At 41.2% G+C, this 11,581-nt stretch overlaps 1 long non-coding RNA gene across 1 annotated transcript in view; it reads right to left on the bottom strand.

The window, feature by feature from the left end:
• Positions 1-405: 405 nt before the first annotated feature.
• LOC132535842 (uncharacterized) overlaps positions 406-11,581 on the bottom strand; it is a 144,391-nt gene continuing 133,215 nt past the window's right edge. Inside the window, exon 2 of the long non-coding RNA XR_009547576.1 lies at positions 406-801. This is a non-coding gene — a long non-coding RNA (uncharacterized LOC132535842). The remainder of the gene's footprint in view (positions 802-11,581) is intronic.

Below are 11,581 nucleotides of genomic sequence, written 5' to 3'. Positions count from 1 at the left end.
TTTCTCTACCTCTGAAGAATGAATATCACTCAGCTGTGGAATCCATTTGGTGCCTGCTGATAATGTTTTTCTGAACAGAAGTTTCACTTCTATTGCCAGAAAGAGCCTAGATCAAAGGTTTCTATCTTATCTACAAGGCAAGCTTCTACCTTGTGTCTTACCTTCCAGGACTAACGATCAGAAATGGAGATTTCCTAAATATAGGAAGGAATTAAATGTCTTGCAATTGAGATAAAGATGTTTAAGAGCATGGAGAATTGCATTCCTGAATGGTCTTCCCACTTTCTCCATCTTGAATCTGATTTTCTTTTTTGTCATTTGATTTTTATATAGGTTCTCCTCGTTATGAAAATAGTACATGCTCAGTGAAAGAAAACTTAAAAAAAACTCAGAAACACAAAGAAAAACATTTTAAACTATTTATTTACTTGTATAGAGACAGAGAAAAAATTGATTTAATAATGATCGACAAGACCGTAGGATAAGAGAGGTCTAATTCCCACCACCAGAGTTCCGCATACTATCCCCTCCATTAGAAGCTTTCATATTCTTTATCCCTCTGAGAATATGGATCCAGGGTCCATTTTCTCAGAAGGTCTGGTGGAAGGTCTGACTTCTGTAATTGCTTGTCTGGTTGACATGGATGTTGACAAGCCGATCCATACTCCCAGCCTGTTTCTATCTGTCCCTAGTGGGTCAACGTTCTGGAGAGATGAGGTTCCATGATACTTTGGTGAGGTCATCTGCTCAGGTAAGTCATGTTGGCATCATGCTAGCATCTGCAACTTGGTGGCTGAAAAGCTTTAAGATATAAAGCAGAACAAATTATTCAGTAATCAGGAACTTAAAGGTAAAAATAGAGCAGATGAGATTTGGGGGTCTTCATTCTGAAAAAAGCTAGGAAGTCTATTTTAGGTATAGTTCAAGGGGTCCATGACTTTACTAATGTTTGCCTGGGAGACAACTAACATGCAGGTGAGCTAAAGGTATTGTCTGGGGAGATGGTGTCAGTGTTGGACACAGGACAAGAAAGCTGGATCTGGGAAGAGAGTAGCTCTCAAATATGTTAACTGTAAACCCCATCAATCTGATCTGGGTCCCATATTCAGCACAGGAGCCGGTGTAACCTCTGAATCCCTGTAGGTCTGAGCTCGCATTATGTGGTCATAGCTAGGAACATCCTGTGCTGCTCCTATTTCAGGGCCTGTCTTCCTTGAGTAGCAGAGTGTGTTGACCCAGTCTTCCTTTGGAGAGTGGGGCAGTCTAGAGGTCTACAAGAGGGTTTATGATGTTGTTCCTATTGGAAATGACCAGTGACAGTGGAGAGAGGGATCTGTTAAAGCTCTAGGCCCACCATGTCTATGTGGGAATCCCAGGATTTTCAGACTATACCTTCTACCCTTTCAACCCACCCTCATAGTTAACCTCAGTTCCACAGTCTGAGTCAAGAGATAAATTTTCATTGGGCTTTTTCCAGTCTCTTGCTTTGGTCTTTAGTATCCCATGTAGGAATGAGTTTGTTTCTCTGTTGGAGTTGAGATCAGTCTCTGGAACTGAAGGTCATCCTGGTCTTCACACCAGTGTTGCTGACTAACTAATCAATGTTAGAACAATATCTAGGGGGGTCAGGAGATAGCTCATGTGGTTGAATTCCCATTTTACCATGTAAAAGGTCTGAGTTCAAGCCCTGGCAACATAAGAGAGGGCCATGGCATCAGGGAAATTTCCAGATATGAGAAAGTAATGCTAAGCTATCTATCTATCTATCTATCTTTCTTTCTTTCTTTCTTTCTTTCTTTATTTTTTATTTTTATTTACTTTTTGAGAGAGAGAGAGAGAGAGATGCAGTGAGAGACACACAGAGAAACACTGGAGAACTGCTCGGCTCTGGCTTATGGTGGTGCGGGGGATTTAACTTGGGACTTTGAAACCTCAGGCATAAGAGTCTACATAACTTTTATGCTATCTCCCCTGCCCTCTTTCTTTCTTTTTTTAATGGGGCTTCTTTTTTTCCCTTTTTTATTTTTATTTATAAAATGGAAATATTGACAAGACCATAGGATAAGAGGGACAGTACTCCACATAATTCCCACCACCAGAACTCTGTATCCCATCCCCTCCCTTGATAGCTTTCCCATTCTTTATCCCTCTGGGAGTATGGACCCAGGGTCATTATGGAGTACAGAAGGTGGGAGGTCTGGCTTCTGTAATTGCTTCCCTGATGAACATGGGCATTGACAAGTCGACCCATACTCCCAGCCTGTCTCTCTCTTTCCCTAATGGGGTAGGGAACTGGGGAGGTGGGGCTCCAGGACGCATTGGTGGGGTCGTCTGCCCAGCAAAGTCAGGTTGGCATCATGATAGCACCTGGAACCAGAGTAATGAAGCTAGTAGGTTGAAATCCCACACCTGACATCTCTGGATGCAGTCTGAAATGAAACAAGCCGAGGTGGTACTGGTTGCATTGATTGGGCTGGGATCAGCATAGACAGTTATCAGTTGGTATGTATTGGGAGAAGTATGCAGAAAAGTGAGCCTCACCCTAGAGGTTTGGGGACAGGGAGAAATATGGGGTTTTTTTTTCCATGTTTAACTTTATTTTTTCAAATTCTCCTGCTTATTTTTATTTATTTTATTTTTTTTAATTTTTTATTTAAGAAAGGATTAATGAACAAAAACATAAGGTAGGAGGGGTACAACTCCACACAATTCCCACCACCCAATCCCCATAACCCACCCCCTCCCATGATAGCTTTCCCATTCTCTAGCCCTCTGGGAGCATGGACCCAGGGTCGTTGAGGGTTGCAGAAGGTAGAAGATCTGGCTTCTGTAATTGCTTCCCTGCTGAACATGGGCGTTGACTGGTCGGTCCATACTCCCAGCCTGCCTCTCTCTTTCCCTAGTAAGGTGTGTCTCTGGGGAAGCTGAGCTCCAGGACACATTGGTGGGGTCTTCAATCCAGGGAAGCCTAGCCAGCATCCTGGTGGCATCTGGAACCTGGTGATTGAAAAGAGAGTTAACATATGAAGTCAAACAATTTGTTGAGCAATCATGGATCCCAAGCTTGGAATAGTGGAGAGGAAGTGTTAGGGAGGTACTCACTGCAAACTCTAGTGTACTTCTGCTTTCAGGTATATATTTTGCAGTAGTTTATGGATACGTGTGCATATAAGCTCTCTCTCACAGAAACTGGTGTATATCTAGGTTATGGGACTTTGTTAGAAAGTGAACTACCGGGTCATATGGAAGGTCCATGTCTAGTCTTCTGAGAGTTTTCCAGACTGCTCTCCACAGAGGCTGTACCAATTTACATTCCCACCAGCAATGTAAAAGGGTTCCTCTGTCCCCACATCCTCTCCAGCATTTGTTGCTGCTGTCCTTTTTGATGTATGCCATTCTTACAGGAGTGAGGTGGTATCTTAGTGTTGTCTTAATTTGCATTTCTCTGACAATCAGTGACCTAGAGCAGTTTTTCATATGTTTGTTAGCCTTTTGGATCTCCTCTGTGGTGAATGTTTTGTTCATTTCCTCTGCCCATTTTTGGATGGGGTCATTTGCTTTTTTGCGGCTAAGTTTGCTGAGCTCTTTATATATTTTGGTGATTAGTTTCTTGTCTGGTGTCTGGCATGTGAAGATCTTCTCCCATTCTGTGAGGGGTCTCTCTGTTTGTTTAATAGTTTCTTTGGATGTGCAGAAGCTTTTCAATTTGATGTAGTCCCATTGGTTTGTTTCTGCTTTAGTCTTCCTTGCAACTGGGTTTGATTCATCAAAGATGTCCTTGAGGTGTATGTGGGAAAGTGTTTTACCAATGTTTTCCTCTAAGTATTTGATTGTTTCTGGTCTGACATCTAGGTCTTTGATCCATTTGGAGTTGGTTTTTGTTTCTGGTGAGATAAAGTGGTTCAATTTCATTCTTCTGCATGTTTCAACCCAGTTTTCCCAGCACCATTTATTGAGGACCCAGTAATTCCTCCCCTGGGGTTATACCCCAAGGACTCCATAACACCCAACCAAAAAGAGGTGTGTACTCCTATGTTCATAGCAGCACAATTCATAATAGCTAAAACCTGGAAGCAACCCAGGTGCCCAACAACAGATGAGTGGCTGAGAAAGCTGTGGTATATATACACAATGGAATACTATGCAGCTATCAAGAACAATGAACCCACCTTCTCTGACCCATCTTGGACAGAGCTAGAAGGAATTATGTTAAGTGAACTAAGTCAGAAAGATAAAGATGAGTATGGGATGATCCCACTCATCAACAGAAGCTGACTAAGAAGATCTGAAAGGGAAACTAAAAGCAGAACCTGATCAAATTGTAAGTAGGGCACCAAAGTAAAAACCCAGTGGTGAGGGGTAGGCATGTAGCTTCCTGGGCCAGTGGGGGGTGGGAGTGGGCGGGAGGGATGGGTCACAGCCCTTTGGTGGTGGGAATGGTGTTTATGTACACTCCTAGCAAAATGTAGACATATAAATCAGTAGTTAATTAATATGAGAGGGGGAAATCAATTGTATGTCTCAAAGTTTCTCAAAAGACAAACTGAATCTTTTTAATATATAGGCTGTGTATTTGATATGCGGACTCTCTCAAAAGCCTAGACCAAGTAGATTAGAAGCATCCAATAGCACAGCTATATACAAGATACTGGGTACTGTACAGCAAACCATAACAAAGGGACTTTTTAAAGTTAACCCAATTAACAAATAAAGTGATGATAATATTAACTATCGATTGTCTTTTTGAACCCTAAGACAGCAGGAACCTCACATCTTTACTATAGAGCCCCGACTTCCCCCAGTCCTGGAACCCTTGGATAGGGCCCACTTTCCCGTATGCATCTCCCAATCCGAACCAAATAATATTGCATCCGCCGATCACAACCTAACCAAAGCAACAATTGCCACCTCAATATGCTTCACCTCAGGCTGTATCCAGAGACTTCACGTGTGGAATGACAACCCTTCAACTTCATTACTCGGGTGAGACCTTTCCTTTTATAGTACACTCTAATTTCATCTCAGGTAGTTCACTTTCTAACAAAGTCCCATAATCTAGATATACACCAGTTTCTGTGAGAGAGAGCTTATGTGCACACGTATCCATAAACTACTGCAAAATATATACCTGAAAGCAGAAGTACACTAGAGTTTGCAGTGAGTACCTCCCTAACACTTCCTCTCCACTATTCCAAGCTTGGGATCCATGATTGCTCAACAAATTGTTTGGCCTCATATGTTAACTCTCTTTTCAATCACCAGGTTCCAGATGCCACCAGGATGCTGGCTAGGCTTCCCTGGATTGAAGACCCCACCAATGTGTCCTGGAGCTCAGCTTCCCCAGAGACACACCTTACTAGGGAAAGAGAGAGGCAGACTGGGAGTATGGACCGACCAGTCAACGCCCATGTTCAGCGGGGAAGCAATTACAGAAGCCAGACCTTCTACCTTCTGCAACCCTCAACGACCCTGGGTCCATGCTCCCAGAGGGCTAGAGAATGGGAAAGCTACCATTGGAGGGGGGGATTATGGGGATTGGGTGGTGGGAACTGTGTGGAGTTGTACCCCTTCTACCTTATGTTTTTGTTCACTAATCCTTTCTTAAATAAAAAATTTAAAAAAATAAAAATAAAAATAAAAAAAAGAAAGAAAGTGAACTACCTGAGATGAAATTCGAGTGTACTATAAAAGGAAAGGTCTCACCCGAGTAATGAAGCTGAAGGGTTGTCATTCCACACGTGAAGTCTCTGGATACAGCCTGAGGTGAAGCATGTTGAGGTAGCAATCGTTGCTTTGGTTAGGTTGTGATCGGCGGATGCAATATTATTTGGTTCGGATTGGGAGATGCATACGGGAAAGTGGGCCCTATCCAAGGGTTCCAGGACTGGGGGAAGTAGGGGCTCTATAGTGAAGATGTGAGGTTCCTGCTGTCTTAGGGTTCAAAAAGACAATCGATAGTTAATATTATCATCACATTATTTGTTGATGGGTTTTATATAGAAAAGGGACGGTTCCTGCTGTCTTGGGGTTTAAGAAGACAATACGTATTTATAGCTATAACCAAGTCATTCAGCAATTGGGTTAACTTTGAAAATCCCATTGTTTGGATTTTCTGTATTATCTTTCTAACATCTATCTTTAAGAATAATCCTTTAGGGGGCTGGTCAGTAGTGCAGGGGGTTAAGCACAAGGGCCGGCGTAAGGATCCCTGTTTGAGGTCCCATCTTCCCTCCTGCAGGGGGTCTCTTCGAAAGTGGTGAAGCAGGTCCGCAGGTGTCTATCTTTCTTTCCCCCTCTCTGTCTTTCCCTCCTCTCTCTATTTCTCTCTGTCCTATCCAACAACAGCAACAGTTATGGCAACAATAACAACTACAACAAGGGCAACAAAATGGGAAAAATAGCCTCCAGGAGCAGTGGATTCACCCCAGCGATAACCTTGGAAGCCAAAAAAAAGAAGAAAAAGAAGATTCCTTTAAAAGTCAACCTGTGGGAAAATACAGTGGCTAGAGCATTGGATTTAAAGCATGAGGTACTGAATTCAATCTCAACATCTCATGTACGACCTCTCCTCTCTTCTCTCCTCTCCCCTCCCCTTCCCTTCTCTTCTTTTTTCTTCTCTTCTCTTTTCATCTCTCATATTAACTGAATAATTTTTTTTTCAAAAATGCACTCCGGGAGTAGTAGAGTTACTCATGTGATAGGCCTCAGTGTCACCGAAGAAAGGAAGGAAAGAAGGGAGGGAAGAAGGGTGGGGGGATATTATGAATTCTCTGCCATCCGTCTCCAAGACTCCTAACTTTCGAATTCACTAAATAAGAAGTCAAGCAGGTCTCAAGTTTTACAGCAAGTACTATGTGCTAATTCAAAAAAAAAGTTACACATATCTATGCTTGAAAATTCCCAATATGTGCAAATTCAGTTTTGATTTGTTTTTTTATCCTGGCTGGCAATATACAAGAGAGAGAGGGAAAAAAAAAAAAGGAAAAATAACAGCCTTCAGAATATGTCACACTTTAAGCTCTGGCACCTGTAATTATGCTACATTACATGGCCGATGGGACTTTGCAGATATGATTAAGGTTATGGAACCTAAGATAGGTTGATTATCCTGGATTATCCATGCGGGTCCTATCTAATTATATGAGCCCTTAAAAGTAGAGAACACTCTCTTGCTAGAAGCAGAAATATAGCAGAAGGAAAAATCAGAGAGATTAAAATGTGAGGAGAGTTTTTACCTGTTGTTGCTGGAGGGAGCCATAATGGAAAACATTAGAAGGAATGTAGGGCAGTGTCTCAGAGCAAAGACCTGAATGACAGTCAGTAAGGAAATGGAGACTAAAAAGCTCAACAAGTTTGGAAGCACATACATACCAACCTCCAGAAATATACTGCCGCCTGATTTTGTCATGGTGAGACATTAGGCAGAAGACCCAGTTGAGCCAAAACTGTGCCCAGATGTCTGACGTACAGAACTATGAACTGATAAGTGGGTCTTGTTTTAAGGTACTTATCTGTTGAATTTGTTGTCATCTATTACAGCTACAATGGAAACTAACATGTTGCCTGAAATTTAAAGCTCTTGAGAAGTGAGATCCATTTTAAAGCCTAACTATTAAGTTGAAATTAGAGCTTTCTGTAACACAAGGATATTGACAAATAAATCATAATAACGTGATAATTCCAGAAAACAAAAAACAAGTTACTGCATTACTACAGACCAGCCAAAAAAAATGAGGCTGAACTCCACTTACATTCCCTACTTGCTTCTAGGACCATCCCTTCAGAAGGTTGTAGATGTTTTTCACTTAGCATTTATTATGTTTAAAAAGAAGACATCAATACTCATATAAACGTCACCTTTGTATGTGGAGAGGGATAAGGAGGGAGGGTCACTTCGCAAGCAGTGAAGCAGGTCTGCAGGTGTCTATCTTTCTCTCTCCCTCTCTGTCACCCCTTCCTTTCTCTCTTATCAAACAACAGCAATAACAACAACAAAAATGGAAAAAAGAAATGGCCTCCAGGAGCAGTGGATACATACTGCAGGCACCCGGCCCCAGCGAGAACCCTAGAGGCAAAAAGAAAAGGAAGAGAGAAAGAAGGAAGGAAGGAAAGAAGGAAGGAAGGAAAGAAGGAAGGGAGGGAGGGAGGGAGGAAGGAAGGAAGGAAGGAAGGAAGGAAGGAAGGAAGGAAGGAAGGAAGGAAGGAAGGAAGGAAGGAAGGGAAGGCAGGACCATAGGGGGAAAAAATAAAAAAGAATATACACAGCTATTTTAAAACGATAGTGCCAAGTCTCCCCTGGAACACAGAGAAGCCTAAGATTCCAGTCTCATTATCCGAGGTGATACTTTTCCTCTCTCCAGTCCAACAAAGTCTGAGGCTATTGAAATGCCAGACAGAAATTAAGAGATAGAATTGTTAAGAAGGGTTCCCGGGTTCCCGGAAACGAGAAGCAGCCAGTTTTGCAAGCAGCCAATTTCAGGGGTCAATACATTGACTGTGTCTGTCTTTTTAAATCACTATATTCTGCTTCAGGCTTTGATGTGGTCAGAGAAAAGAAGCCACAAAGAAATATATCAGGGGCGCCCTAATGATGTGCAGTGTGGGCTGTGGGTTGCCTGAGCCCACAGAGATGCTTCCTTGTTATTACTAATAATTGCTTACCATCACTGGAAGGATATCTGACTTATGTGATATCATTTAGAGAATAAAGATGTTTTCAACAATGACATACAGAGGCATCGTTCTCTGATCTGTGTTATTTTTTTTAAGATGTTCTGTATGTGCATTGTAGTCAAATTCATAGTTGCTCTGCCTTTCAGGATTCTCAGGCACTAGGAAAGAGGCATTCAACTGCTTTGTTTAAATGTTTATTGAAAAATACAAATGCTCTGATATCTCCTATCCCAGGAGCCACATTAGAATAAGTTTATTAAGTACAATTGAGAGAGAGAGAGAGTTATATTTATTTATGCTTTCTACAATTTAGTGTATCTTAATTAGGGTAAGATTAGGCACAAAGTCAGAACATATAAAACAGATCAGTTACTTAAATTAAGACATATAATCATATAATATAAATCCATCTGAGACAAACATGGAGTCATCTTTTTTTTTTATTTGCAATTATAGTAGTGGTTACAAGTTATAGATTTACGGAATGTAGTTCCACAACACACCTACCACCTAAGTTCTGTGCCCTTACCACCTTCCAAAGATAACCACCAGAGTTTTTACAGTCTTAGAAACAGTTTGCTTGCTCTTTTTTTTTTTTTTTTTTGCAAGTTCATGTGTATCAGTTCTCTAGATTCCACATATGAGTTACGAGTAAAACTATCCATTTGGGTAGTTGGGCGGTAGTGCAGCGGGTTAAGCGTGCGTGGCGCAAAGCGCAAGGACCACTGGAAGGATCCTGGTTCGAGCCCCTGGCTCCCCAGCTGCAGAGGAGTCCTTTCACAAGCGGTGAAGTAGGTCTGCAGGTGTCTATCTTTCTTTCCCCATCTCTGTCTTCCTCTCCTCTCTCCATCTTTCTCTGTCCTACCCAACAACAATAAAACAAGGGCAACAAAAATGAATAAATATTAAAAATTTTTAAAAACTCTCCATTTGTTGTCTTTTATGTCTTTACTTATTTCTCTAAGCATGATCACCTCGAGTTCCATTCATTTTTGTACCAAAGGACACCATAACATCTTTTTTTTATTGCAGAGTAATGTCCCACAGAATATATATATACCTTAACTTCTTTAGCCAGTCATCTGTCAATTGACATTTAGGTTGCCGCCACTCTTTGATTAATGTGAACAATACAGCTATGAATATAGGAGTACATATGTCCCTTTGGCTAATTTTTTGTGTTCTTTGGGTAAATGCTCAAGAGTGGTATTTCCGGGTCATACAATAATTTCATTTTTATTTAAGGACTCGTCATATTCCAAAGGCGCTGGCCCAGTTTACATCCCCACCAACAGTGTAGCAGAGTTCCTTTTACTCTAAGACCTCACCAATATCTGACGTTCCCTGTTGTGTGTATGAGACGGAGTCTCCGAGTAGTTCTGATTTGAATTTCTCTAGTAAGTGAAGCATTTCTTCATGTGTCCGTGAGCCATGTGTAGCTCTTCTTTGGAGAACTGTGTGTCCTTTGACCAACTTTTTGGGTTAATTTTCTTTGTTTATTTATTGGATAGGGACAGCCAAAAATTGAGAGGGAATGGGGAGATAGAGAGGAAGAGACACAGAGAGATGCCAGAAGGACTGCTTTACCACATGCAAAGCTTGACCCCTACACGTGAAGATGGCAGCTTGAACCCAGGTCCTTGCACATTGTTAACGTGAGCTTAACCAGGTGCACCACCACCCGGTCCCTCTTTAGTCCATTTTTTTATTAGGTTATTATTTTCTTTTTGTTGAGCTGTTCCAGTTTTTATAAATATTTGTTATCAATCATTTCTCTGATGCAAACACAGAGTCTTATTAAATTTATGTGATAAGCTATGTAGATATCTTGGCAGTAGAATAGAGGACTTGCATGCCTGAGATCCTGGTTTCAACCCCTGGTATTCCAGAGCTAAGTAGTGCTATGGTCTCTCTCTCTCTCATAAAAAATAAATAAGTAACAACAACAATAATAACTACAACGATAAAAACAACAAGGGGCAACAAAAGGCAAAATAAATAAACATTAAATAAATAAATAAACCAATGCGACTACATCAGATTTAAAAAGCTTCTGAGCAGCAAAAGAAACCACCAGTCAAACAGACCCCTTACAGAATGGGAGAAGAGCTTTACATGCTATATATCAGACAAAAGGCTAATAACCAAAAATATATAAAGATCTTACCAAATACAGCAACAATTACAACCAAAAAATGACCCCATCTGAAAATGGGGAAAGGATATGAACAGAATATTCACCAAAGAAGGTATCTAGAAGGCAACAAACATATGAAAAGATGTTTCAAGTCACTGAATTGTCAGAGAAAGGAAAAGGAAGATAACAATGAGATTATCACTTCACCCTTGTGAGAATGTTAGACATCAGAAAGGATAGCAACAACAAATGCTAGGGAGGTTGTGGGGACAAAGGAACCCTCCTGTACTGCTGGTAGGAATGTCAATTGGTCCAACCCTGGAGGAGAGCAGTCTGGAGAACTCCCAGAGGGCTAGAAATGACCCTGTAGCTCCTCTCCTTTGGATATATCCTAAGGAACCAAACACACCCATCTAAAAAGCTTTGTGTATACCTATGCTCATAGCAGCACAATTTGTAATAACCAAAACCTGGAAGCATCCCAGGTGTCCAACAACGGATGAACAGCTGACTAAGTTGTGGGCTATATAAATAATGGAACACTACTCAGCTATTAAGAATGGTGAATTCACCTTCTTCTCCTCATCTTGGATGGAGCTTGAAGGAATCATGTTAAGTGAGATAAGCCAGAAAGAGAAGGATGAATATTAGATGTCCAACTCATTGACAGAAGTTAAAAAAAATAACACCAGAAGGGAAAGCACAAAGCAGAGCTTGGACTGGATTTAGTTTGTCGCACTAAAGTAAAGGACTCTGGTTGTAGTGGGGCAT

The sequence above is a fragment of the Erinaceus europaeus genome, chromosome X (assembly GCF_950295315.1).
Source record: "Erinaceus europaeus chromosome X, mEriEur2.1, whole genome shotgun sequence".
Taxonomy (NCBI): domain Eukaryota; kingdom Metazoa; phylum Chordata; class Mammalia; order Eulipotyphla; family Erinaceidae; genus Erinaceus; species Erinaceus europaeus.
The sequence above is the reverse complement of the archived record's forward strand: the minus strand, read 5'-3'. Positions and strand labels throughout refer to the sequence as shown.